At 51.2% G+C, this 24,875-nt stretch overlaps 1 protein-coding gene across 1 annotated transcript in view; it reads right to left on the bottom strand.

Moving 5' to 3' along the window:
* COL4A2 (collagen type IV alpha 2 chain) overlaps positions 1 to 24,875 on the bottom strand; it is a gene marked incomplete at both ends in the record, with an annotated part of 160,090 nt that overhangs the window by 61,444 nt on the left and 73,771 nt on the right. The gene's annotated exons all lie outside the window — the stretch shown is intronic.

Raw genomic sequence — 24,875 nt, 5'->3', positions numbered from 1 at the left:
CTCAGAGAGCAATAATCTTCAGGGAACATTATGTAAACTACCATCTTCTACCATGGCAGCTAGAGAGGGAATTTTGGCTTAAGAAAGAAGCCATAGAGTTTAAGGGGAAGAAGGTTAAGTGTGAGAAAACACAAGCCCAAATGACTTGTGTCACTGTGAAATGATGACATCGGGTTGGGTGGAATCAACGCCCTTGGCTTCTTTCTAAGTCTTTTTAAAAATATAAACACGTTTCACACAGACTTATACACTCTCATCTCTGTTTTCTCAATTAATTGCACACATAGTAGCATGTGTACTGCATCCAGATAGCAAATGCCCCCGGATGTTCAAGGGATGGGGTATCCCTCGTGTTCATACTGAAAAAAAAAAAATAAAATAGGGCGAGTTAGGGAACGGAACGTGTGTAGCTCAGAGGTAGAACACCCGTGGGTTCAATCTTTAGTACAGAAAAAGTACTAACGATGTATGCTGAGTGAAATAACTGAGCTGGAAAAAGACAAATCCCATAGGATTCCACTTGGACGAGGTTCCTGGGGAGTCAAACTTACAGACAGGAAGTAGGATGTGGGTGCTGGGGCTGGGCGAGGGGGAGGACTTTTGCTTAATGAGTGCAGGGTAGCCGGGCGTGGTGGGCACGCTTGTAATCCCCGCGCTTGGCAGGCAGAGACAGGAAGATCGCGCAAGTTTGAAGCCAGCTGTGCTGGCTTAAGAGACCCTGTTTCCAAATAAAGATATAAAATAGGTCTGGGAGTGTAGCCTGGGTAGAAGGGCTTCCAGGAACCCCAGTACCAAGAAAAACAAACAAACAAAAAAACAAACAACAAACAAAAATGAGCGCAGGGTACTGGCCATGGTGGCACAGCTATGAAATTGTCCTTCATATTACTGAACGGGTCACCAAGAACAGTCAAATGGGTAAATTTTTGAAATTAAATTATATATAATAGAAAACTTAAAAGCTAAGAATACATTAGAAATAAATTTATCATGCTATTTTTTGTGGTACTAGGAACTGAACTCAGAGCCCTCTACCACTGAATTATATCCCTGGTCCTTTTTATTATATTTATTTTATAATTTTGAGACAGGGTCTTACCAAGTTTCCCAGGCTGACCTCAAACTTGTGATCCTCTTGCCTCAGCCTCCCTATGGCTGGATTACAGGCACGCACCACCATGGCTGGCCCCTACTACAGACCTTGTGAGGCTGACCCCGGATCACAGAGTCAAGGACAGCCTCAGCTACTTAGTGAAACTCAACTTAAAGATACAAAATAAAATGGGCCGGGGGTGTAGCTCAGAAGTAGAATGCCCCTGGCTGCAATCCTTGATATCAAAATAAATAAATAAGTAAATAAAATAAGAGCCTTTGCTTGCCAAGACCACTTCGCCTTCCCGGTCCAATGCCGCCTCACCCTGAGCTCCAGGGCTCCGGGGGCTGATTCTGGGCGTCTCCTCCCTTGCCCACCAGCAGTCTTTCCTCTATAGCCCGCAGCAGCTCAGGTGTGTCTCCACCAAGGGTTTATGTGCTGTGCTCAATGTTTCAGAGCCGCAGCCAGGGGACGACCCACGGCCCCCCGAGGAGCTGTGGGAGCCCTCGGAGGGGACACCTCCACTCACTTTCCAGCCCCGTGTTGCCACAGCTCTGTGATGGGATGGGGCTGGTGTGGGGGACACAGCCTCTGGGGCGGAGCACTTCCATGAAGTTAGACTGGGCTTGGTGGGTGAGAGGTGATGCAGCCCAAAGCCCAGGCCCAAGGGCCAGCCAGCCAGCATCTTCAGAGGTGGATTTTCTCCCTCTGTCTGCTACACGTCCCTCAAGATTCCAGGCGGTGGTGCAATCCACATGCGCTCGCCTCGCGGGGTGGCCTCAGCTCAAGCTCTCAGAAACATAGTGTGAGGCCCGGGCCCCGGGTTCCTCCCCAGGAGGAGCTGTGGAGGAGTGCCTGGCACGCCCATGGGCACGGCTGTCTCTAGGGCTCCGGCTTCACTCCGGCATTTGTTGTGAGCTAGGGAACAGAACGTGTTTGATGCTATTTTTTTATGGGTCTGTTCCAGGGGAGCTCATTTTTATTTTGTCTGTGGCTATTTTGAGCTGTAACCCTGGGGTTACCACCATGCCATGGAGCCTGGCCTGCCGAGGCTAGCCCACAGCCCACCCAGCCCACCATGCCATGGAGCCTGCCGAGGCTAGCCCACAGCCCACCCAGGTGCGAGCGTTTGAACATCCTTTGGAGGACGGTGCGCCCTTGCTAGTACTGTCACTTTGATGGCATGTGTCTGCCTTGTCTGTCCGGCGGGATTATCTCCTGCACAACCTGAAGGGCCCGTGAGCTGACCCAAACAGGAGGCACTGTCTCCACCATGAGGCGCCGCGCTCTCCTCGCACGGGGAAGTCCTTGGAGGGGAAACTGACTAATTTTCCTTCTATTGTTGCCAGTCTTCTTTCTAACCTTTGTTCCTGGGGTGGGGACATGTTGCCACCTTTTGTTTTCAAGGAGGTGAAAGTCCCAGAACATGAAACGAGCTATCGTGAAGTGCTGTGGAGTGGCTTTCAGACGCTGCAGCCGTGCAGAGACGGTCCCAAGCCTCCTCATCACCTCCAAGGGGAATCCTGTGCCCATGACCCGGGCACTCCCCGGGCCTCCCTCCCCAACTGGCAACCATCCATCGGCTTTCCAGGTCTATGGATTCCCCTGCTCTAGACACTCACAGAAACGAAATCGGGTGATGTGTGAGTGCTCAGGTCTGGCTCCTTCTACTTAGCACGTTCATGTGGGCCATCCACGTTGTGGTGTGCATCAGACTTCGTTTTTATGGCAGGACAATAATTGTGTCATGTGGGTATTCTACAACCCACCCATTCACGCCCTGTGGACATGCGGGCTGCTGTGAAGCTCCTGCTATGAACACGCATGGATGGGTATTCCTGTTTTCAATTCTCTTGTGAGTATACCTGGGAGTAGAACTGCTGGATTCTGTGGCAATTTCCTGTTTAATTTTTTGAGGTATTCCAAACTTCTTTCCACAATAGCTATACTATTTTACATTCCTCCCAGCAATGCATGAGGGTTCTAATTTCTTTTCATCCTTCTCTCTCTCTCTCTCTCTCTCTCTCTCTCTCTCTCTCTCTTCTGTATGTGTATCTGTCTGTCTCTCCTTTCTTTTTTCTTTGTTATAGTCATCCTGGTAGGTGTCAAGATGGTGCCATATCTGAGCAACTCCTCTTGAGCTTCTGGTGGACTAGAACATTCCACAAAACCCATTCCAGCTTCCTCTCTAAGGAAGGGCAGGAAGCCCGGGAGAATGTGGGTTAGACCCTCGTCCTCTGGGACCGAGCCCTCCCTCCTGTCCAGGAGGCCGACCCGGCACTGCTGGGATTGACCGGACATTCCCAGCTTGGCCGAGGGTGCCAGTGGTGGGCCTGTTTGGGTCGGCAGGGGCCGAGCCTTTCCCCTGAACATCCGGGCCGTCGGGAAGCCCTCTGTGTGTGAAGAGCGTCTGGGGATTATGCACACAAAGAGGATTTCCCCTTGAGCTAATTGGCACCAGAGACAACGTCCATCCTCGGTCCAAAAGTCCCACTTGGGAAACTCATTTCCATCTCTTCCTTTCTTTTTGTAACAAATGATGTTAAAAATAAAAGTTGCCCCCAAAGGAATAGGGGTCTGCTTTAAATGTCCGTGCATAAATCTCAAGATGTAAATTCTTAAAATTTCCACAACATCCTTGAGAGGAATATTTTGGCAAAATATATTTTCTAAGCCAGCAGACACTATGGGCAGGAGCTTTAGGATTGCCCACCATGTTCCTGCACCACCTTCCAGCAGACAATTCTACCTGTGGCCAGGTGTGCCCCTTCCCAGGAAACAGGATAATGAAAAGCACCGCCAAGTTGGGTATCTTCTGGGATGAAGTTTTTAAAATGGCTGATCTCACTTTGTGCCCGGGGCAACTGTAAGGAATAGCTGTGAACTCCAGGGATGGGGGAGACTCCCGGGCTTGGAAGGGGTCGCACCAGGGGCTGCCTGCACCAGGTCCTCACATCTCCAAGTGGGGCCACGTCAGCCTCACCTGGAGCTTGTTAGAAGCGCGGGGCCCCAGCCCTGCCCTGGAACCCCAAACCTGTGCTTCACTTCTCCTGTTTGAGGGTCACTGTGCCGCCACCCTATGACCCTTCCTGGGGTTTGAAAGAAAGAAGACAGTTATCTTTCAATAAAATTTCTTAAAAGAAAGGCTTAAGAAAATCACGAGAAAGTCTTAGGAAACATCTTTGAAGCATAGGGCTGGAGCTCGGAAGAAAGGTCTGGCTAACCAAGTCAGGCAAAGAAAAGCAGTGTTCTGTCGGTTAAAAATTTCATTTCTCCCCGTCTTCCGCTACAAGGCAGGGTGCGCCGTGCTCGCGGCGACCCGTGCTGTACCTGCTGCTCCCCATTTGGAATCGCTGGGGACTCGCCTGGGACCCCGTCGGCCTCGGCGGAGGGCAAGGCCAGACTCCAGGCTGCGTTGTCTCAGTCACCCGGCGGTGGGAGAGTTTGCCTAGAGTTAGGTTTTCATGAAGCTGTGCATTTTCAAAAATCCAGGGGCATAATGCAATGTGCAAAGTGCATGGGCAGATAGCTCTGCGACCGCAGACTCCAGGGAGGAAGTCTGGCAAGGAAGCGGGCCTCGGGAAGTTCCACCTCACTCCCCTCCAGCCTTGCCCGCGTGCCTGCTTCCGTGTGGTTTATTAACCTTAAAACATGCTGGGTAAGGGAGTAAAAAGAGTTCCACTGGTCAGAGAAGGATGCAAAACGACTTCTGAGGACAGACCTGCTCTGGTGCTTGTCAGAATTTCGGTCTGCAGCGCAATGCTTTCCTAGTAGAGCAAGAGCGAGCTCTCGTTGACGTGCGGCCACATCTGAATAGTAGGAAATCCCCTCCTTCCTAAGTTGACTCTTCCTGTCTCAGGTTTCATGGGCACGGGCGCCCACCGGACACTCCTACCCTCCCCAGCTCCCGGTGGGCCCTCCCTTCCTCTGTGGGCTATGATCTGTTCAGACCTTCCTGGTCCTGCCCGTCAAAGGATGCAGTTCTTGGTCATCCTCAGGAATCCCAGCCTAAGTTCTAGTTAATTTCCACAGACTAGAAAATATGTAAAATGTCACCAAAGGCAGAAAGGGCTATGTCTTAGGATCCGGGAAAGCAATATCTCCATCCAAAACCTAAAAGTGATTATTGTCATTAAGGGTGATTAGCTGACATTTGTGAACAGCTTTGGGACGGCCCTGCAGGGTGAGCGAGAGCACATTTTAGGCTAGCTCTGATGTGAATGTGGCTATCTAGAAGCAATGGAGACTACCTGGTCCATGCAACAGAGTCTCAGTTGATGTTAAATCTTCTACCTGTGCCTTCTTATTTAAGACATCATACAACTTCAGCCCCATACCTAGGTTCTATTCTATACTAGAGATTCAAGTTATATGGGGTAGAGTGATATGGGGCTTTAGAATTCCTGCTTTCCCAAGTTATTTGACAGATGGCAGTATTAGGGTTCACATAAAGTAGACAGCAACCATATGCAAAGAGGCAAAGCTTCCCCGACCTTGCCCCATATTCAAGCATTCACTTGGAATGGATTGCAGATCCACAGCAAAGGGCCTGAGACGCAGACTCCCAGAAGAAGGCACAGGAAAAAACCCTCGTGAGTTTGCATGGGTGAAGCTTTCTTACAAGTGGCACAAAGATCACAAACCATAAAAGAACAGTTGACCACACTAAAAGGCTTGATTACAGCTGGGGCTGGTGGCGCACACTTGTAATCCCAGCACTTGGGAGGCTGAGACAGGAGGATCACAGGCTTGCGGCCAGCCTCTGCTACTTAGTGAGGCCCTCCGCAAATTAGTGAGACCTTGTTTCAAAATAAAAAATAGGGCTGGGGTGGATCTTGGAGGTAGAATGCCCCTGAGTTCAATCCCTAGTACCATCAAGAAAATAAAAAATAAATAAAAAACAAATAAATTACATAAACCGGGAGAAACATTTGCAAGACACGTATCTGATATGCGATTTTTATCCAGAATATAGAAAGAACTCCCAAAACTCAACAGTAAGGAAACGAACAACCTGATTGAGAAGATTCGGCAAAACACTGAAACAGACACTTCGGCAAAGACGCGCAGGTGGAGGAGAACAGGCCATGCTGACGCGTCTACTCCAGTGAGGGCTGTCTGAATGCTCAGAGATGGAGCAGCGGCCCACTCCAGCGGCGACGCCTGCAGAGCTGGTGAGCCGGCCCAGGTGAGGGCTCACAGAGTCCCGTCCACCCACGCTGGGCAACACAGAGGGCGTGGCACCGTACAGATAGCTGGGCAGGGTCTCAGGAAGGCAGACACGCACCTGCCCTGGGTCCCAGCAGTGCCTGCCTACGCGTGAGCCCAGGAGAAACGGCTGACATCTACGCCCAGACCTGCAGGAGAATGTTCAGTGGCTTTTCAAACTGAGCTCAAAGCCGGGTGCATCTAAATGCTCATCAGCTGGCGGGCGAACGGCGAGCTGAGGGGCGCCCTAAGACGCCCTACCTCCCAGCAAGGACACACAACACCGCGCAGGAAGTCTGTGATGCTCAGCTGAATGGCAGGCGCAGGCTGCTACATGAGAGAGGCTGGGCACCGAGGGCTGATGCTGTCCGCTTGTGTTTAGACAACAGGCTACAAAGGCAAATGGGGCTGTGCTCGCTGCAGCGGAGGCCGAGGCAGGACAGGCGGAAGGGGCAGGAGAGGCGTTCTGGGCACTGGACCCGTTTTCTAGCATGACCTTGGTGGTCGTCCCGTGGCCGAGCACATCTGTCACCGCTCATTGTCTAATATATAAATTATACCTCCATAAATGTGGCTTAAACAAGACAGAGAGAAAGTCAGGAGGCAAAGGTCAAGACCATAGCCCAGAAGTTCTCCACGGCTGAGAGCCGTTCTTTGGATGAACCCTGCAAGTGGGATTAGAGAATGCAGGATGCTTAGGAAAAAATGAGTGCATGTTTGTTTGTTTGTTTGTTTGTTTATTTGTGGTACTGGGGCTAGAACCCAGGGACATTCTACCTCTGAGCTACACCCCCAGCCCTATTTTATATTCTTTATTTTGAAACAGGGTCTCACTGAGTTGCAGAGGGACACACTAGTAGCTGAGGCTGGCTGTGAACCCGGATCCTCCTGTCTCAGCTTCCCAGGTACTGGGATTACAAGCATGTGCCACCACACCCGGCTTAAATGATGTATTTTTTAAAAATGCGGTCAAATGCTTTTTCAAAGTGTCAGGGGAATAAACTAATGGGTAGAAATCAAGACCTGGCTGCCCCGCTGTGGAATCTGTGGGCTGGGGCAGCATGGGACCATGGCGGGGCCAGCTTGTGGGGCGTGGCCACAGGCAGAGGCATGAGAATGGCTGACCCCATTCAGCCCCCAGAGCCCGGGCAGGCAGACATGCTGGATTCCACTGCCCTTGATCTCCATAAAAGCCAACAACCAGAGGTGCTGCCCACAATTCCATGAGGCTCTTACGCAGTTCTGTCTGAAGAGACTTGACTCAGACTCACATTTTAAAGCAGAGAAAAAAATAGATCACCCCATCCCCTCCTGTGCGCCCTCTGCTCCCAAACAGGCCACACTTGGCAGTGCCCTCGCAGCTGCGGGCCCACACGGCCCTGGCTGTTCAGTCTGGCTGCAACTTTGCCTGGCACGCATTGGAAAGCTGATTTTCTGGGAAAGCCTTTCATTACCTCTGCGCCTTCAGCAATAAATACGTTTCATCTGCCTGTGTGCAAATCCTTGCCTAAGAGGCGGGCTGGATTGCCTAAGCCTCCCCCACCCCTAAAAGGACATGTAGCTTGAGTGGGGCCGGGTGAGGGCCTCAGGGAGCGCGGGCAGCCGGGCTGAAGTCTGCGGCCTGGGCAGCATGGTCTGATCTCTGCAGTCAGGCCTCACGAGGGCACAAACCGCCCTTCCTGACCTCGCACCTGGCAAGATGAGACACATACGGAAGGCCAGAGCATTGCCACAGCAGAGCCTGCGTTGTTATGAGCTAAGGCACCCTGGCCTTGCCTGACCCGAGAGAGGGAACGAGGAGAGTGGGTCACTAGTGTGTTCTGAAGACCATGAAACGACAGGAACTAAAAGCTAGTTGCCATTCGCAGGCTGTTAACTTTGGTGTGCATCTGCGTGTGTCAAGATTTCATGAGTACTCTTAGGGGCATGCTCACACCCAGGAGCGAAGCCACTGGCGCAGGGATGGTGTGGGCTCTTGCTCTGAGTTCTGTCTGTCTCCACCTGTGGGGCACTCTGCACACTGAGCTGCCAGGCTTCTCACCTTGGACAGTGGCTTTCTACTATCCCCAAGTAGACCAGGGATGGACCAAGACTTAGATCTGTTTTGCATTTAGACTAAACTGTAGTCACATGGAAGAACTAACTCTTGGAGTGCATGTTTGACCTGTTATGAAAAGCAAATACCCAAGCCACCCATTGGCTAAGAAGAAAGGCTGGTGCACGGTTACTCCTCAAATTCCTGCCTTTGCTCTTTGCCACTGGCTGCCTGTTATTTTTCTCTAAGCCACTGGAAGGTATCCGGTCTCGCTAGTTTGATGAGAGTCTCATCACTTGTTGGGCTTGTTCTGGAACCTGTGATCCTCTGGTCTCAGCCTCCTAAGAGCTGGGATGACAGGTGTGTGCCACCATCCTTGGCTCGGTATTGGGTTTTGTAGGGCTTCGGGGAGCACATGGGGGCCGAGAGAAGCTAGGGTCAGCAGCAGGAAGCCAGCTCAGGGGCGCAGTCCAGACCACTCAGTAGAACCTGCAGTTTAGTTTTGCTTGGCAAAGCTGGAGAAAGCCACTCCAGAAGCCACCCATGTCCCAGGACTGGTCATGGCATTAATGAGAAGAGACTCAGACCTCAAGAATTCTCTGGTCCAGCCCTCTGGGAGCCAGGGGAGGAGCCCAGGGTCTGTATTCCTAACAGGTTCCCAAGCCATTCAGATGCGCGGCCGGGTTTGGGGGCAGTGAGTTCAGTGCTTACAGGGTTGGGCAGCAGGCCAGCAAGCGCGCGCCCAGCTCTGCCCACCCTGCCAGGGTACCCGGCCTGCTCTGTGGGCATGCTGGCAGCCAGGCCATGGTGGGGCAGGTCACACGTTCGTCTCTGAGGGGCCTGCTTCTCTAGGTTGTGAATGAAGGCAGAGGACTTCTGGGACCCTTCCTGCCTTCCCCGCCAAACCTATCCACACGCGGTCTTTCCTGCAGCCCTCCCCTGGAGGTCCTGCTTCCTGCCATGCCCGGCGGCACCGCTGCCTTCCCTGTCTCAGAGGGACGTGCCCCTGCCCCACACAGCAGGTTGCCCAGTGAGCCCCTAGATCGGATGAGTTCCTCTCAAACCTCAGGGCATCGGTACGTGCCTGTCCTCGTGGCCAGTGCCTCCCAGAGGCACTACAGGGTGGGTTCCAAGCACTGCCTCGCCCAGGGCATTTCCCTGACCCCACAGCTAGGCAGGGTGCTGGCTGGCTTCTCTGATGCTGCGTGTGCAGTCACCCTGCACTTAGGTCCTTATGTTTCACGTGGACCACGAGGCCCTTGGAGTGGGGGCCATGCCCCAGCTTCTGTGCCCAGCATCTCTCACAGCGTAAGACACAGAACACACGCCACCAGCTGCCAGATGCACGGACATGCTGCCCTTAACCCACTCCGCCTCTCTCCTCAATCCACTACCCACACAGCACTTTCTATTTGTAGACTCTTTTTAACCCTTTTTTTTCTGAGGTGCTGGGGCAAGCACTCTGCCACTGAGCTTCATCCCTAGCCCTCAGCCCGTCTTCTGACCACCGTAAGGACTGTGCGGCTTGCAGAGGATGCTGTGCTGGGTCCGACTGCAGAGGTCCATCGCCTTGTCTGTCCCAGGCGGGTGCAGGTCCCTAAGTCACCTTAGCGTGTTGGCAAAGACCACATCCACGCCCACAACTCTGTGCTCTGCGAGCCAGCCGGCCCCGGGGAATTCCTGATTGTTGGCTCCACCAGAGGGTCTAGTTTTATCTGTCTGCAATAACAGAGAGAATGCTTTCCAGGACTCTAAAGTGAAGTCATAAAGTGAGGACCACCCAGATTTGCAGAACGGAGGGTTAGTCCTAGCAGATGCGTTTAGAATCTGATTAGATACATGAGTGGTTGTCAGCTGAGGGGGTGGGAGGGAGGCCAGGGCTCTGGGATGCAGGGTCCTCTGGAGAGTCGGCTCTGTACAGAACCAAGCTTTCCACCGTGGCTCTCAGGGAGAAGCCACACGTGCTTAGACAACGGTGACAGACTGCTGGGGCTCGGGTTAGTGGTTATGGAGGAGCGGGGTGCTGGCCAACACGTGCTATGGAACATCTATAAAAGGAATATTTTAATGCTTATTGCAATCTCACATCTCTGTTTTGAAGTCAACTTTTACATCAACAAGTCATCTTATTATTTTTAAAGGTCCAAGGAATGAGAAGCCAACAAGCAGCGCAGTTCCAGTGGTCACCAGTAGATGGCAGTCGGCCACTCTCTTCCCGTGAGCTCCCTGGCGACCTTGACTTCAGGCACAGATTTGCAAGAGCAGAGATGTCAAAAACTCGAGCCTCTCTGGGTGCAGTGACTCACCCGGTGGGACAGAGGGCAAGTACCTCATTAGTCACAGGGCCTTCACCTCCCATGGGGAAAGTGCGGATGAAAATTACGACTGCAGAACTCCAATGATGTCTAAGGAGCGAATCAAATCCCATGCGTCCTTTTAGAGGGTGGTTGAACTCAGTAACTAACCTACCCTAGAATGCCCTTCCCTGGACTTGCTCACATGGAGGGGCTCACGCACACGGGGACGCTGGACCCAGGCCCACCGCAGAGGCCCACGACGGGGATTCTGAGTAACGTTGGGTTTGGGCTGCAGGACCATGGCAGGACAGCAGGTTCATGCCTGGTCTCTGGGCTACTTCTTCCTGGAGCACTTTCTAGCAGTGAGTGCACTGGGTTCTTAATCCTCACAAGACCTCTCTGATCTGTACTGTTACCATGTCAACTCTATGGCGGAGGCAGGGGTGGGGTGTGTGGTCATTCCAGCTGAGAGAGAACTCATCCAGCATTCCCAAGCAGTTCCCCCAGACCTCTCTTTTCTACTGATCCTCACAAAGACATAATTCAATCAAAAGGAGATGGGCAGACTACAAAAACTAGATGAAGCAGCCTGGGGCTCAGGCCAGCAGAGTCCTGCTTGACCGAGGAGCCCGGTCTCTGCTTGAACACCCTTGCTTGGCTATTTCATGGTTCATTGGCTCCTTCTCTTCTGGAAAGTGACCCTCGGGGACAGAAAGAAGAGGTGAAACCAACATTCAATTCGGTTACTTTTTAGCAGCTCTGGTGAAAAGCTCTGGGGGTAGGCCTGGAGCAGCAGCTACAATACAGATCTAAAACCCTGGGGAAATGGTCAGAGCCACGGGTTCTCTGCGTTGGGAGGGCTTCTGAAGGCCGTGGGCCCTCCAGTGACAGAAAGACAAAATGATTAAGCCTGGCCTGAAGCAGAGCGAGGGGCAGCTGCTGGAGAGCCGGCTCTCACCTCCTGGGCGCACACGTCAACGGGAGAAGGCAGGGCTCTGCCCCTCTGGTGGCGGGGGCCACTCACTTTGAATGAAACCATCCAGGAAATAAGGCAGAGCCTGGCCTTCCTCCCCAGGTCCGACAGCCTCCCCACAGCAGCAGAGGGTCCAGAGCATTGGGAGAGGTGGAGAGGAGAACAGAGCAGACCTGGCAGCCACAGGGCTTGTGGGCAAAAGGAGAGGTTAGAAAAGTGACTTCTAGAGCTGGGCGTGGTGGCGCACGCTTGTAATCCCAGCATTTGGGAGGCTGAGACAGGAGGATCATGTTCGCACAGCCTCAGCTACTTAGTGAGGCCCTCTGCAACTCAGTGAGACCCTGTTTCAAAATAAAGAGTAAAAGCCGGGCGTGGTGGCGCACACTTGTAATCCCCGCGCTTGGGAGGCGGAGACAGGAGGATCGCTCAGGTTCGAAGCCAGCCACGCTGGCGTAAGAGACCCTGTTTCAAAAATATAAAATAGGTCTGGGAGTGTAGCCCGGAGGTAGCAGGGCTTCCAGGAACCCCAGTACCACCACCAAAAAAAAAAAAAAAAAAAAAGAGTAAAAAATAGGGCTAGAGGGTGTAGCTTGGAGGTAGAATGCGCCTGGGTTCTATCCCCAGTACTGCAAAGAAAAAAAAAGTGACTTCTAACCCTGAGGTTGAGAGAGCCATTCTGAAGCCAGGGGAAGGCAGGAAAACAGGACACTAAGCGCGAGGGTGAAGGGGGCGGCCACACTTAAGCACAAGGACCGTACGGAGACTGGGACTAGGGACAGCCACAGCTACGTCTGTTCAGAGCTGGAAGAGGCCACGGGTGCCAGAACCACCGGAAGGTTCCTAAATTTGTATTTAAGGATGGACACGAGATAAAAATCTCGGGGAGCCCTCCCAAAGACCTAGGTGGACTTGGACGTGATGACCACAGCCCCCGGGGGCCTGGCGAGGGCACGGTCGGCTCAGTGGCCCGTCCCTGGTGTTCTTGGTCACTCGTTCCTCATTTCGCACCGTGTTTTGTTTGTTTCTTTAGTGCTGGGGATGAAAGCCCTGACCACAAGACGATAAGCAGTGCTCACCACCAGCTACGACTGCACCCCTGCCCTGACGTTTGATATTGGCAAGGATGAACAGCAGACAGCAAAGACCATATCAAAACCCAGTCTTTATTTACATCTTTAAATGTATATAATAGTTTGCGAGTCCTTCTGAGAGTTTTTGGAAATTACTATTCCTGATAAGACAGCGCCTGGCCAGCTGGGCTATGGGATGGTGCTGCGCTGCCCAGGAGGCTGCACTTTGTGTTTTGGGCACAGAACAATGGGCTGGCCCTGCAGATGGCTCTCTGCACATCCTGGACTTCCCTCCGGAGACTTCCCAGTTTAGGGGGGATTCTTTGGAGGGGCACTGGACACATATCCGCAATTTAAAAAGAACCACAACCACAGGAGACTGATCTGTTTTCAGTCCGTGGAAAGATAACGGACGGCTTATTGTGCAGACGTGAAGCCCAGGGTCCCAGGCGGGAGGAAGCCAAGGGCCATTCAGGGCCATTCCCGAGGAGTGACTCAGCAGCCTCTCTCCAGACCCAGGACGTTCGTCCTTTGTAATGGCATTTGTTAGAAGCGAGAAGCAGTTTCTTCCACAAAACAGAATACGTAAGGCAATGCAGTCGCAGCTGCCCTCCCTCCTGTGGGATTCCCTGCACCTGGAGGCCCCAGGGGCTGTGTGGCAGAGAGGGTGACCATGTGGGGTTCCTAGAATGAGTAGGAGCAATTAAAAAGAGGGTGCAAACCGCAGACCAGAGCAGGCTTATCGTGGTAAAGGCTTGCTTTGTAGTATAGCTGGGGATGGAACCCAAGGGCATTCTATCTCTGAGCTACGACCCAGCCCTGTTTTTTTTTTTTTTTCTTAATTTTGAAACAGGCTCTCTCACTGAGTTGCAAAGTGGCTCACCAAGCAGCTGAGGCTGGCTGCAGCTGATCCTCCTGTTTCAGCCTCCTGAATGCTGGGGTTACAAGTGTGCCCACTTTTTTGTGTGTGTGCTGTGGACTAACCCTAGGGCATTCCAACTTTGAGCGATACCCCCAGCTCTTTTTAATTTTTTTTTATTAAAATGGAGTCTTACTAAATTGCTGAGAGTTTGCTAAGTTGTTGAGGCTGTCCTTGAACCTGTGGCCCTTCCGTCTCAGCCTCCCAAGTGCTGGGATTACGGGCGTGCCACCACCCCGCTCTTTGTGGCTTTGGACACCCATGCTATACTTTCTCCATCTCAAATGACTTGTCCCACTCCTTGATGCCGTGGCTCCTAGAGTCTCCCGCCATGTCTCTGTGAGATGTCTGCTTGTGTGTGTGATGGGGTTCTTGGTCCTGCGCTGTCCTCAGGGTCCTAAAGGTGTCCTGAGCAGGGAGGAGCCACACGGGGAGGCTGTATTGAGGGGGTTTCTCTATGCCGTGCTGGGCCATACGAAAGGCTGTCCCACCTGAACACAGACCTCCTGTCTCCTGTGCACACCTGAGCCAGGGGAGTGGGTTTCTGGCTGGCCACGTGGGGACACTTCTCCCATCACAGGCCAGCAGGATGCATCTCCTGGGGGACACCTCTCTCCGGGTACCACCCCCTCCTGGGACAGGCTCCCCGGCGTTGGCTTGAACCTCCTTCCACAGCTCCCAATTTCCTTGCCTGGCCTCTTCCCCAGAGGAAAGGTCTGGAGCCATGAGCTCCTGACTGGAAAAGGAGAGAGGTACGTGTACATACACACATACACTCACCTATGTACACCGAGAGGTGTCACTATATACCTCTTAAGTTAGAAGGCATGAAAAATATATAAGAGGCAAAATATAGAAAAAACAAATATATGAACTCTATTAAAACTGATTTCTGGCACTGTAGCAGCGAAAGCACCCTGGCTTACTTAGAAACTGCAAACAAGCCGAGTGTGGCGATGTACGCCTATAATGCTAATACTTAGGAGGCTGAGACAGGAAGACCGAAGGTTTGAGGACAGCCTCAGCATTTAGTGAGACTCTGTTTTGAATTAATAAATAAAATAGAGCTGGGGCTATAGCCTGGAGGTAGAAACCCCCAGGCTTATGTCTAAATTTCTCCTTAATTTTGAACACAAAGCCTGGCATCCTCAGCTATGTGGACTCCCCATATGTGCAGGGCTTCACCCCCACTGGAGTAGCCACACAGGAGGGAGGTGTCCGTGTGTATGTAGACTTGTCTGCAGTCTATTCCTGTTGGTCTGCTGACCAGTTCCTGCTTACCCCGGGACTTCCTTAAGACCAGATAGCTTGTGAATCTTGTGTGTACTTCCGGCCCTGCACAGGGTCCTTGGTTCTGGGACCACTCTGGGCCATGCCTAGCCCATCCACCCACTCCTGAACCAACCCTGGAAGCCAGGGCATCTACGGGGCAGTCAGCTGGTGGAGGCTTCCTGAGACTCTGCTTTTAGACGGACAGCGGGTTATGAGTAACAGTTTAGTACTGGTTTACATCTGGGAGTCATGGCTAATGTGTCCTAGAATTTACCAGTTGCCCAGCTTGGCAGTGGTTTCCTTGAGCCTAATATTAATTACTCTTTGTCATGCAAACCAGTAGCACTGGTGGGTCTGACCTGCCCGACAAGAATTCGGGAGGCAGATGCTTGACCACCGTGTGGCTGGCCTGTCTCCACTGCGCAGTGACTCAGCGCACACAGGGTCCAGCCTCCAGCTACCAAGGGACCTTGGCTGCTCATCTGATCACCTTCCCAAGCTCTGCCTGGAGGCCAAGGAAAGTGCCCGAGGGAGTACCAGCCAGTTTCTGCAACAGAATGAAACCAAAGGCCAATAGCTAGCTAGTAGGTGGATGGAAACAGGAGGCGCTCCTTCCCCTCCAGAGACCCCAGAAACCCAAGCCAAGGGTAACAGACAAAGTGCATGCAGGTGATGTGTGAGCCAGTGAGGACAGCCAGGGGCCAGAACCTGGAGGCAGCGGGGTCCTAGGTGGCACCCCTACTCCTCCTCCATTGTTTTAGTGCCCAGGTCCCCTCCTGGGTATGGTTCTGTGCCCTCCTAAGAAAATGCCAGGCGGGAGGAGACCAGTTTGGGAGTAGATTCACAGTTTGGAAGGGACTAGGCGGTGGTAATCCCAGTCAAACACTCTCTGGTGGGAGTCCCAGCCCGGGGGGAGAGCGGACTTTCCGGTCCATGCTCAGATCTGAAGCACTCCATGGGCCGGGCACTTCCTGAACAAGGCAAATGGCATGAGAGGACGAGACAACTGGAATGTGAGCCACTTAGACAATTTCTAATTTAGTAGCAGCCACATTTAAAAAGGTATAAAGAATATAAAAGTGGAGTTTGTTTTATGCTGTCTTCAGTATATACTTTACATTTATAGCACACTTCCACCTGGACCAGCCACATGTCAAGAAGTACAGTAAGAGCCGGGCATGGTGGCACATACCTGTCATTTCAGTATTTGGGAGACTGAAGCAGGAGGATTGCAGGTTCAAGGACAGCCTCGGTAAGTAGTGAGGCTCATTAACCTAGGGAGACCCTATTTCCAAATAAGAAATAAAATTGGGCTGGGGTTGTAGTTCGATGGTAGACTGCCTCTGGGTTCGCTCCCCATTACCACACACGCAAGCACACACACACAGAAAAGAGTACAATTACAGGGCAATAATGATAAATAAAATGCTTTATAAAGGAAAGGAGAGGTGACCTAGATCTTAGTAAAACTGGGAGCAATAGACCTGGAAGGTGTTAAATAAGGGATATAATGATTGATGTCCAACATTTTTAATGTACCTTTGCTAAGAAGACAGCATTACAGTTTGTTATTTTTAAGGTGAAAGAATTAAGTTATGATATGATTTATTTTATTAAACAGTAAGAGAAATGAATGCGTATCGCCCTTGCTTTATTGCTTTTGTTTGCTCCGAATAGTAGCTGCTCTGGTCCAAATGTGTACGTCCCTCCAAAGCTTGGATGTGTGAGTAGAATCTCACAAGTGTGGCGGGGGCCCTGGAATCTGATGAGGTCATAGGGTGGGCTCCCAAGAGTGGGATGAGTGCTTCTGGACCAGCCCCCCAGGTTCGGGCTGTGAGGCCGAGTCCTGGCTAGAAACTGACCGAGACTGCTGGCCATCAAGTGAGACTACCGCCTCTGGAACTGTGGGTACTTCTGAGTCCCTAGCCTGCGGTGTGTCTGCTACAGCGGCCTTAGCAGGTTAGGAAGGTAACTGACTCACAGAGATGTGGCTTTCAAGACTCTTTGGACCAAGAATTCCTTAAAATATGGGAAGCAGAAGCTGGGAACCTGGGCTGATGGCTGCGCCCTGCAGGGTCTGCCTCTAGAAGGGCACTGCTCAGAACGCGAGGAGCCAGGGGCTCTCTGAAACCAATGAGAACTCTGAAGATGCTTCTGGAAAATAGGTTTTGCTTGTTCTAGTTCCCATGGGCAGGCAAACATGCAAACAGGACCCCACCTTCTCTCAAAACATGCGGAGCCAAGCCGATCTCCTTGAGTTTACACGCTGGGCCCTGGATGGGTCTGGACGAGACATTCCACAGTCCATTCTGCTGTCTTTACTTTATTACTAGTTTCTAAAGGAAGTTGGCTTGATTCCCCTGAGCAAAGTCAATGCTAATACTACTAAGAAATCTCCAAACCCAACGCTCACTACCCAACTGGTTTTCCTTCTGACCATACTTCTGCCTGGGGCCTTGTCCCTGCCCCTGCTGCCTGCTCCGTGGTAGGTGACCAACGCCTATCCGTGGAATAAACAAGTGGGTAATGAATTTATAATGCAGGGCAGACTGAACAACTGTTGGATGGAACAGCCAGCTATAAAACTGGAAGCTGCCAAAGCCAACTGGATCCTTAGGAAAAAGCGTGGAGAGGCGTGGGTGTATTCTCAAGGCCGGCAAGGTCCCGGAAGTCCAGCAGATGTTTTCTGTTAGGAAGCGTTGCAAGCCCCAGGAGCTACATCTTCTTCTTTTTCTTTTTAAACATAAGTTTATTTATGAAACATTTTTTCCTCTTAAATGGTTCTCTGCTAAACTTATGAAATGGAACTCTGGCTCAAGTGCTGGACTCATGAGCAGCCAGGATACGTGCATGGGCAGTGAAAACCCTGCCGGACACAGGACCAGGCCAGGCACCCCCAAGGCTTTCTTCTCTGGACAACTCTTTCTCTGACTGACTGCAGCCGAAGCAGAGCTTGTTCTTTGATCTAGCCACCTACAAATGTGTAATTCAGGCTTCAGTAGTTACTGTGTTTTCCCTCCTTTAGAAAATGATGTACCGGTCATAATGATCATTTTCCAGGTTTGGGGACACTTTTTTCTATAAACATTAATAAATAGATCAATATCAAGGAACGGAGATCAAGTCAGTGAAAAATATTTAAAGTGCTGGGATTTCCTGCTCTCTAATGTCATATATATATATATATATATATATATATATATATATATATATGTATATTTACTACATATAACATGATATCATTATGATACATATCATTATCAAAAATCAACACACACACTTTTTTATGGTACTGAAGATTGAACCCAAGGACATTCTTTTTTTTGGGTGGTACTAGGGGTGGAATCCAGAGGCTTCCTACCTCCGGGCTATACTCCCAGCCCTATTTTATATTTTATTTGGAAACAGGGTCTCACTAAGTTGCTGAGGCTGGCTTTGAACCTGTGCGATCCTCCTGTCTCAGCCTCCCAAGCATGGGGATTACAAACGTGTGCCACGACACCTGGCTTGAAACCAGGGACGTTCTACTTCCAGGCTACATCCCAGCATCATCATTATTATTATTATTATTATTATTAAAACCAGGTCTTGCTAAATTGCTGAGGCTGCCCTTAAATCGGTGATCATCCTGTCTCTGTCTCCCAAGTACTGAAATGACAAGCATGCCCCACATACCCAGCTTCTAAAGATAGTTTTTAACACATATTTGAATACCTACTGGAAGGTGTTTTTTTTTTTTTTAAGTTTAACTGATGATGGGTTTTAACCAACACTTGTGTTAAAAGACGCACCTTTGACTCTCAGGAAGGAGGATGGAAATTTCCATGTGACCAACAACTCAATGCCACCAGGTAAATTAATGTTCAGGAAACATCTAAGATCTCACTTCAGTTTCTCAGTTGTTCAGGAGCGCTTTCATTCTTAGCGCATAAAAAATAAAGTTGGTTTCCAAAAGGTTCGATAAGGATTTGATCCATGTAGAACTATTCCCTTCTGGACGGAGGGCAAAGGGAGCTAGTCTCTGGGCAGCTGGCTAACGAGGTTTCACAAACAGCCAGCCCTGAAACCCCGTTACAGCCTGGGACCGCAGCTGGATGCTTGTTGTGGCGTTAATCTGATTGCTACACACGGTTACTGGATACACTGTGAATATGGACCAGGTTCAAGAACATCAGTTTTTCTCGGCCTGGGAGAGATTACTCAAGCCATTAAGAATTTTAATGGAGCATCCTCCAGAAGGACCTTCTGCAGCTATCAGCCACAGACGCCGCGGCCAGAGCTAACCTCACGCAGCCCGCCTCCGCCTCCTAGCCTTGACACAATGCTCCCCTCCTAGGGGAGCAGGTGGCCTATCGTTTCCTTGCCAGGAAGACCATGAAGCACAAATGCAGTCGGATTAAAATAAATTAGGCCAGTTGCGTGGGAACTTATGTTTTAAAGACTTTCATGGCAAGTCTCCCAAGTTTAAAAGATATTTGAAAAGTTCCAATATTTTCATATATTTCTCAAAAGTGGGTTGCGTCACCCTGGGGAATGTTATGCATCTGGAGAACTAAAGATTTCACAAGACTGGGGCTCCACTCAGCACAGTTGATTTTTGTCATTTGTGGGTATAAACAGACAGGTAAAGGGGTTCAGATCTTCAGGACTAGAGGTCTGGGGCCAGCTGAACTGGAGGGGCCACTCAGAAACCAGTTAGAGCCAGGTGTGGTGGCGCACGCTTTTAATCCCAGTACTAGGGAGGCTGAGACAGGAGGATTGCAGGTTCAAGACTAGCCTCAGCTACTTAGTGAGGCCCTCTGCAACTTAGCAAGACCCTGTTTCAAAATAAAGAATAAAAAAAAAATGGGCTGGGGGTAGACCTTGGAGATAGAATGCTTCTCGGTTCAATCCCCAATCCCCCCAAAAAGAAAAAAAAAAAAACTGGTTAGAGTAAAGCTGGACTTTCCTTCATTTCCTGACCAGTAAGTTGGGATGGGGCGGCTCTGTTGTGCAGTGTCTGGGCTGGCTCTTGGCTTCTCTGTAGTAGGTTTTAACTTCACAGTAGGGAGGGAAGCTTTTATCTTCACAGTGGCCGCTGTCTGTTGGTGACTTTGGACAGCTGGATTCACATCAGGCCTTGTATCTGTGAAGTGGGTGTTTCTGGTGATCACTCCCAGGGAAGGGTCCAGGAGGTGTGGAATGGATTTTCTTTGCCTTTCTCTCCAAGGCCCCTGCTCATTCCTCCTACCTATTTTTTAAACAACCTTCACAATGGTGATTAGAGCTCAGAGCAAAGCCACAGCTGCTCAACAATGCCTGCATTCTCTTAGCTTTACTGCCAAGGAAAACAGTTCTTAGAACCGAAAATGGGCAGGATTTGTGGTTGATCTCTTTTGACAAAAGGGTCTACACAAGCCAAAAATGGCAGCCATAGAACGAAGAAAGAAAATAGTTTTAAATGAATTTGGTCCCAAAACAAAAAAGGGGCGGTGTTTTGAAGAAGTCATCCTAAATTACTTTGGTGGATGGACACGTCCCAGCCTTGCCCTTTCCTGGCTGGCGCTGTGTGGTTCTATGTGAAGTCCACTGAGCTGTCCGTCCAAGGGAGACGGTGAGCTGACGTCTCTAACAGTTAGCGGCTTTTTATTTACTTGTGTTACTTCGGTAAGAAAGGGATCCCTGTCATAAATACATGTTTTATTATTTTTAGTCGCACTTGAATAAATACATTCCACACCGGGTCTTTCCCCAAGGCAACACGGGACAGGGAGCTAGACACAAGCAAGGAGATGGGACCGGAAAGGGAGGGGAAGAGGCGGCAAATATTGGAGCTTTTGGTTCAGATTTTGCTAAAAATAACATCAAAACCCTTAAAACACTCCGCAGCAGGGCGAGCTGCTCTTTCTCCCCAGCCCGCCTTCCTCGGTCAGTTTTCCCAGGGTGGGTCACTTCTTTCTTGTGTCTAACACAGCTGCTTCCAAGCAAATCCTAGCACATCTTTCAAAATCATTAGAGGGCTATAAAAGTCTAACTTTAGAGGATTTTTTTTTTGGATTAAAAGTAGCAAAAGTAAATGTGCAAATATGAAAACATGGTGTAAGAACCTCTTGCGTCTCATCCTCCCACAGCCTCCAAATACGCCACCCCTCGCCTCTGCCCCACAGAGGACTGTTCTTCCCCAAGGGGTTGATATAATGACTGCCGGGCGCTCTCTGCTGCAGTTCACAAGCTACACTGCTTGACAGGCGGCCGTCCAGTCCAGAGCCAATACTTCTGGCCTCCAGTTTTGATTTACTCCACAAATGTCAGCCTTGCCAAGATTGTGAAATATGCCACCTACAATGTTCTGAAAAAGGGGAAAAAATTAATTCGTTTACTAATGGAAAATATGCACCCATCACTAAGTGGGAAGGAGAGACACAAATTCATTTTTTATGGTGTCTCTCTAATCCCCCCCCCCATAATCCGGCCTATAAATACCGCCCACCTGAGCCCCGAGTCCCCACTGGAGGGACAGGCCCAGAAGCAGAGGCAGGGACAGTCAGGGGCCAGGACACCTTCCTTCCTCAGTTCTGCCTGCGCCAGCCCCTTCTCTGTGGACTTGGGTTTGGCAGAACTGCAGTGGAGAAGTCCAAGACTCTTCTGACGCATTTGTAAGCAAATGCCTGTAAAACTTATCTTCAGACAGACATGGATGGGGGCGTATAAACAGCCAGCCAGAGGAAGTTTTCCAAAACCCCTCTGACTGTCAGGTAATATTAACAGCGCTGCGTCGTGGTCTTGGCAGCCCGCTCGGCCCGCAGCATTATGACCAAGGATGGTAAGGCTGAAAGTAACCTCGTGGAAGTCACGGCGGAGAGAGCAGGGCTCTCTGGAGGCCCGAGACTTTCAAGACTTGCAGAATTCAGCATTCTGCCTTGAAACACAAGACAAAGCCGCAGAGCGTGGGCGCGCTCGCTGGACCTTTCCTACAGCGCCCTGTGCGTGCAGTGTGATAGTCCGGCAGGGCGCAATCAGCCAAGAAGGCTGGCAGCTACTCTTTGTAAAAGGATTCAGCAGCTCCAAAGTCAGTGCTGATATCATTGTGTCCTCAGGTTAATTAATAATGATAACCGCCTTTAATTCTTTCCTTATGGGATAAGAGGGGCAGCTTAGTAATTTCTCTTTAGATTTCTGAATGGCTTGATTTTGGAATGGAATTTAATCACACGTACCTATCTTGTGGCGATTAGGAATGTTAAAAAGGGAGGGGGTGGGCACACTGCTGAGAACTAGAGGCCTATGTGTGGGGTAGAGGTCCACAGGCCCTCCTGCTGGCTGGCCAGATTCCACTGAGCTCTGGGAGCTTTTCTGGCTACAGAACTTCCCCTGCCCCAGTGGGGTCAAAGGAAATTCCCAGGGAGAGCTCCGTGGGAGGACAGAGCTGGGGACTGCAGCCCTCCCACATCCAACACGGTCCTGTGACCCCCTCGACCCGCCTTGCTGCAGCCTCACAGTGGTTTCCAGGGTCTGCACCGGCACAGGCTGGCTGTAAGGTCCTCCTCCGCCCACGCGCTTCCCGTGCAGGCTCCCAGCGGCAGGGTCCCACTCCCAACACTGGCGGAAGGCCCGTGGCAGCTACGGGGTGCACCAAGCCCACCACATGGACGGGGGAGAGTTGGGGTGTGCGGGGGGCCTCTCTGTACTTCCTGCATAATCTTTCATGTACATCTAAAACTGCTCTAAAAATAAAGTCTATTTTCAAATAGCACAAAGGCGAGGGCTGTGCATGTCATTTTAGCCTTCCTTTGTCTTTATTTTCTCGGTGAGTGGAAATTAAACATGGCTATCTTAGCACCTGTGTGGTCCCTGCTTCTAGGGAAGGCTGAGGCAGGAGAATCCCTTGAACCCAGGAGTTTGAGATCAGCCTGGGCAATGAGACCAGATCCCATCACAAGCAAACAAACTAAAGACAAAACCAAAACCCACAGCCAATGTCCACAGCTGCGTCAAATGCATTGCGAGTGGCAGATGTTGCTGGGGAAAGAATTTTAATTATAAACAAAATGTTACCTTCAGTTGAATAATGACGACTTCTAGCAAGGTAAAGTGACCGCGGTGGAGAGAAGGGCCACGGTTTCAGTTAGCTCTGCAGTGAGGGGCGGGCAGGAGGGGAAGGGGGCGACCAGTGCCAGGATGGGGGGCACCTGCGGAGTCATCCCACTCAGCAGCACCCCCATGCCCTGGTGTGTCTCCCAGCGAGGGGGCCACACCTTGAAAGACTCCTCTTTCATACAACAGGGCAGATGCAAATTGATTTCTAGAAAGTGCTCACTTGGGAAGGTGGCTAGTCCCCACACAGAGGGAAACCTGGCCTGGCATCTTCACAGGGGCCACGTCCTGGGCTCCGAAGGCCCTTCCAGGGGGAGGTGGCTGCACCTTGCTGCTATCTTACCTGACTGGACCTCCTCAGGAGGAGAGCTGTCCACTCCTTACTTCAGGTGTGGGGGAACTAGCAGCTCTGAGTGGATGCCCGGCCTGGCTCCTAGACGCCGCCCAGCCTCTTTCCCATGGTTCCCAGCAATGAGCTGTGGATAAGCCCACATGTGTCTGCAAACTCTGTGACCTCTTTCACTTCTTTCTGAATTAGTTATGAATTGATAAATCCATGTCAACAAGCAGTGGGAGCGGGAGAAGGTGGGGGCTGCCAGCGGGTCTGTGTGACGCGCTTTGGGTGGAGGCTCTGAAGGATCGAGATAACGCACCCCATTCTGGCAATGCAGGACCAGCCATTCCTCAGCTGGGCCAGCCAGCCGTGCCGGGAGCAGGGCTGAGCATGGTGAGAAAGGTCATGTGGTGAGGGCAGCGGCGGACCAGGGGCTGCCTGAGCAGCTCTGAGGCATGGAGGGCTCTCCGTGGCTGGAGCAGCTCAGAGGCCAGGCGCCCGCTTAGCACGCTGGAGGCCCTGGGTTCAAGCCCCAGCGCCACGGGGAGAACGCTTTAATATTCGTGGGCTAATGTGTGCACACATCAGCATGCCTGGGATGGGGCAAGTATTAGGATCTGTATCTGTGAAAGACCCTCTGTGATCACAGGGGCGGTCACTGCAGGTAGAGACTGCTAACCCAGAGTGCTACGTGTGTGTGTGTGTGTGTGTGTGTGTGTGTATGTGTGTGTTCACACATGCACACCTGCTCCTCCCGTCTCTGCCTCAGGTGATGATGACCCCATGCTAGCATACTGCAAAGCAGTCAGTGGCAGTCAGTAGTAGCAGACACCTGGTCACAGAACCTTGTTCAAGACTGCGCTCACCTGCCTCCCAGGACTCATGCACAGGCCGCTCTGCGCCGGGAGTCCTCCCCACCTGCCTCACACTTCCTGCTCTCCTCTCTTCAACCCTCCTTCCCTGAGGAGTCTTCCCAGACCAGCATCCTCTGCCTTCCCGGAGTCCACACACCTGGAACCGCAGCTCTTTCTACCCCTCTGCCTAATTCCTGGCCACCGGGTAGACCGTCAGCTTCAAGAGGGGGCCGTGCCTCTGGGCCCGCCCAGCCCTCTGAGAGTTCTCAGGGACACATCTGTAGGTGAGGGGAGGGGCCACACCAGTCACTAGGACGCGGTAGTGCTCCTCCACCGCAGACCTTCCCCCACTGTCCATCCTTCGCCTGGGCCATCTTCCTGGTGCTTTCTGGGGCTACTCCCAGTTGCCAGGTTCAACATCAGTATCTTCCTAGCCGTGGTACTCAGCCCCATCCACCCAGCTGCTGCGTGTGTGGGGTGGAGGATGTGACCGACCCTCCTGCTGCTGGGAGCCCCACTTTGAGTCCTACTGTTTTGGGAAAAGATAATTTGACCCTTGATGTATCTGAGACATGTAAAAGCTTTGTCTTTTGAGTTCTCTGGAAATTGTCTTGAATCACAGCACAAAGTGTAGCTGAACCGTGAGGAATTAAAACTCAATATTAAAATCATTACTACCCAGAGAAATGAAGTACATTTCAACAGAAATATCATTTTCTCTCCATAGGCTTCCGTCAGCCTGTACTG

The sequence above is a fragment of the Muscardinus avellanarius genome (assembly GCF_963383645.1).
Source record: "Muscardinus avellanarius genome assembly, chromosome: 2".
Classification (NCBI taxonomy): Eukaryota; Metazoa; Chordata; class Mammalia; order Rodentia; family Gliridae; genus Muscardinus; species Muscardinus avellanarius.
Note: the sequence above shows the minus strand (reverse complement) of the source record. Positions and strands in the feature narration are given on the sequence as shown.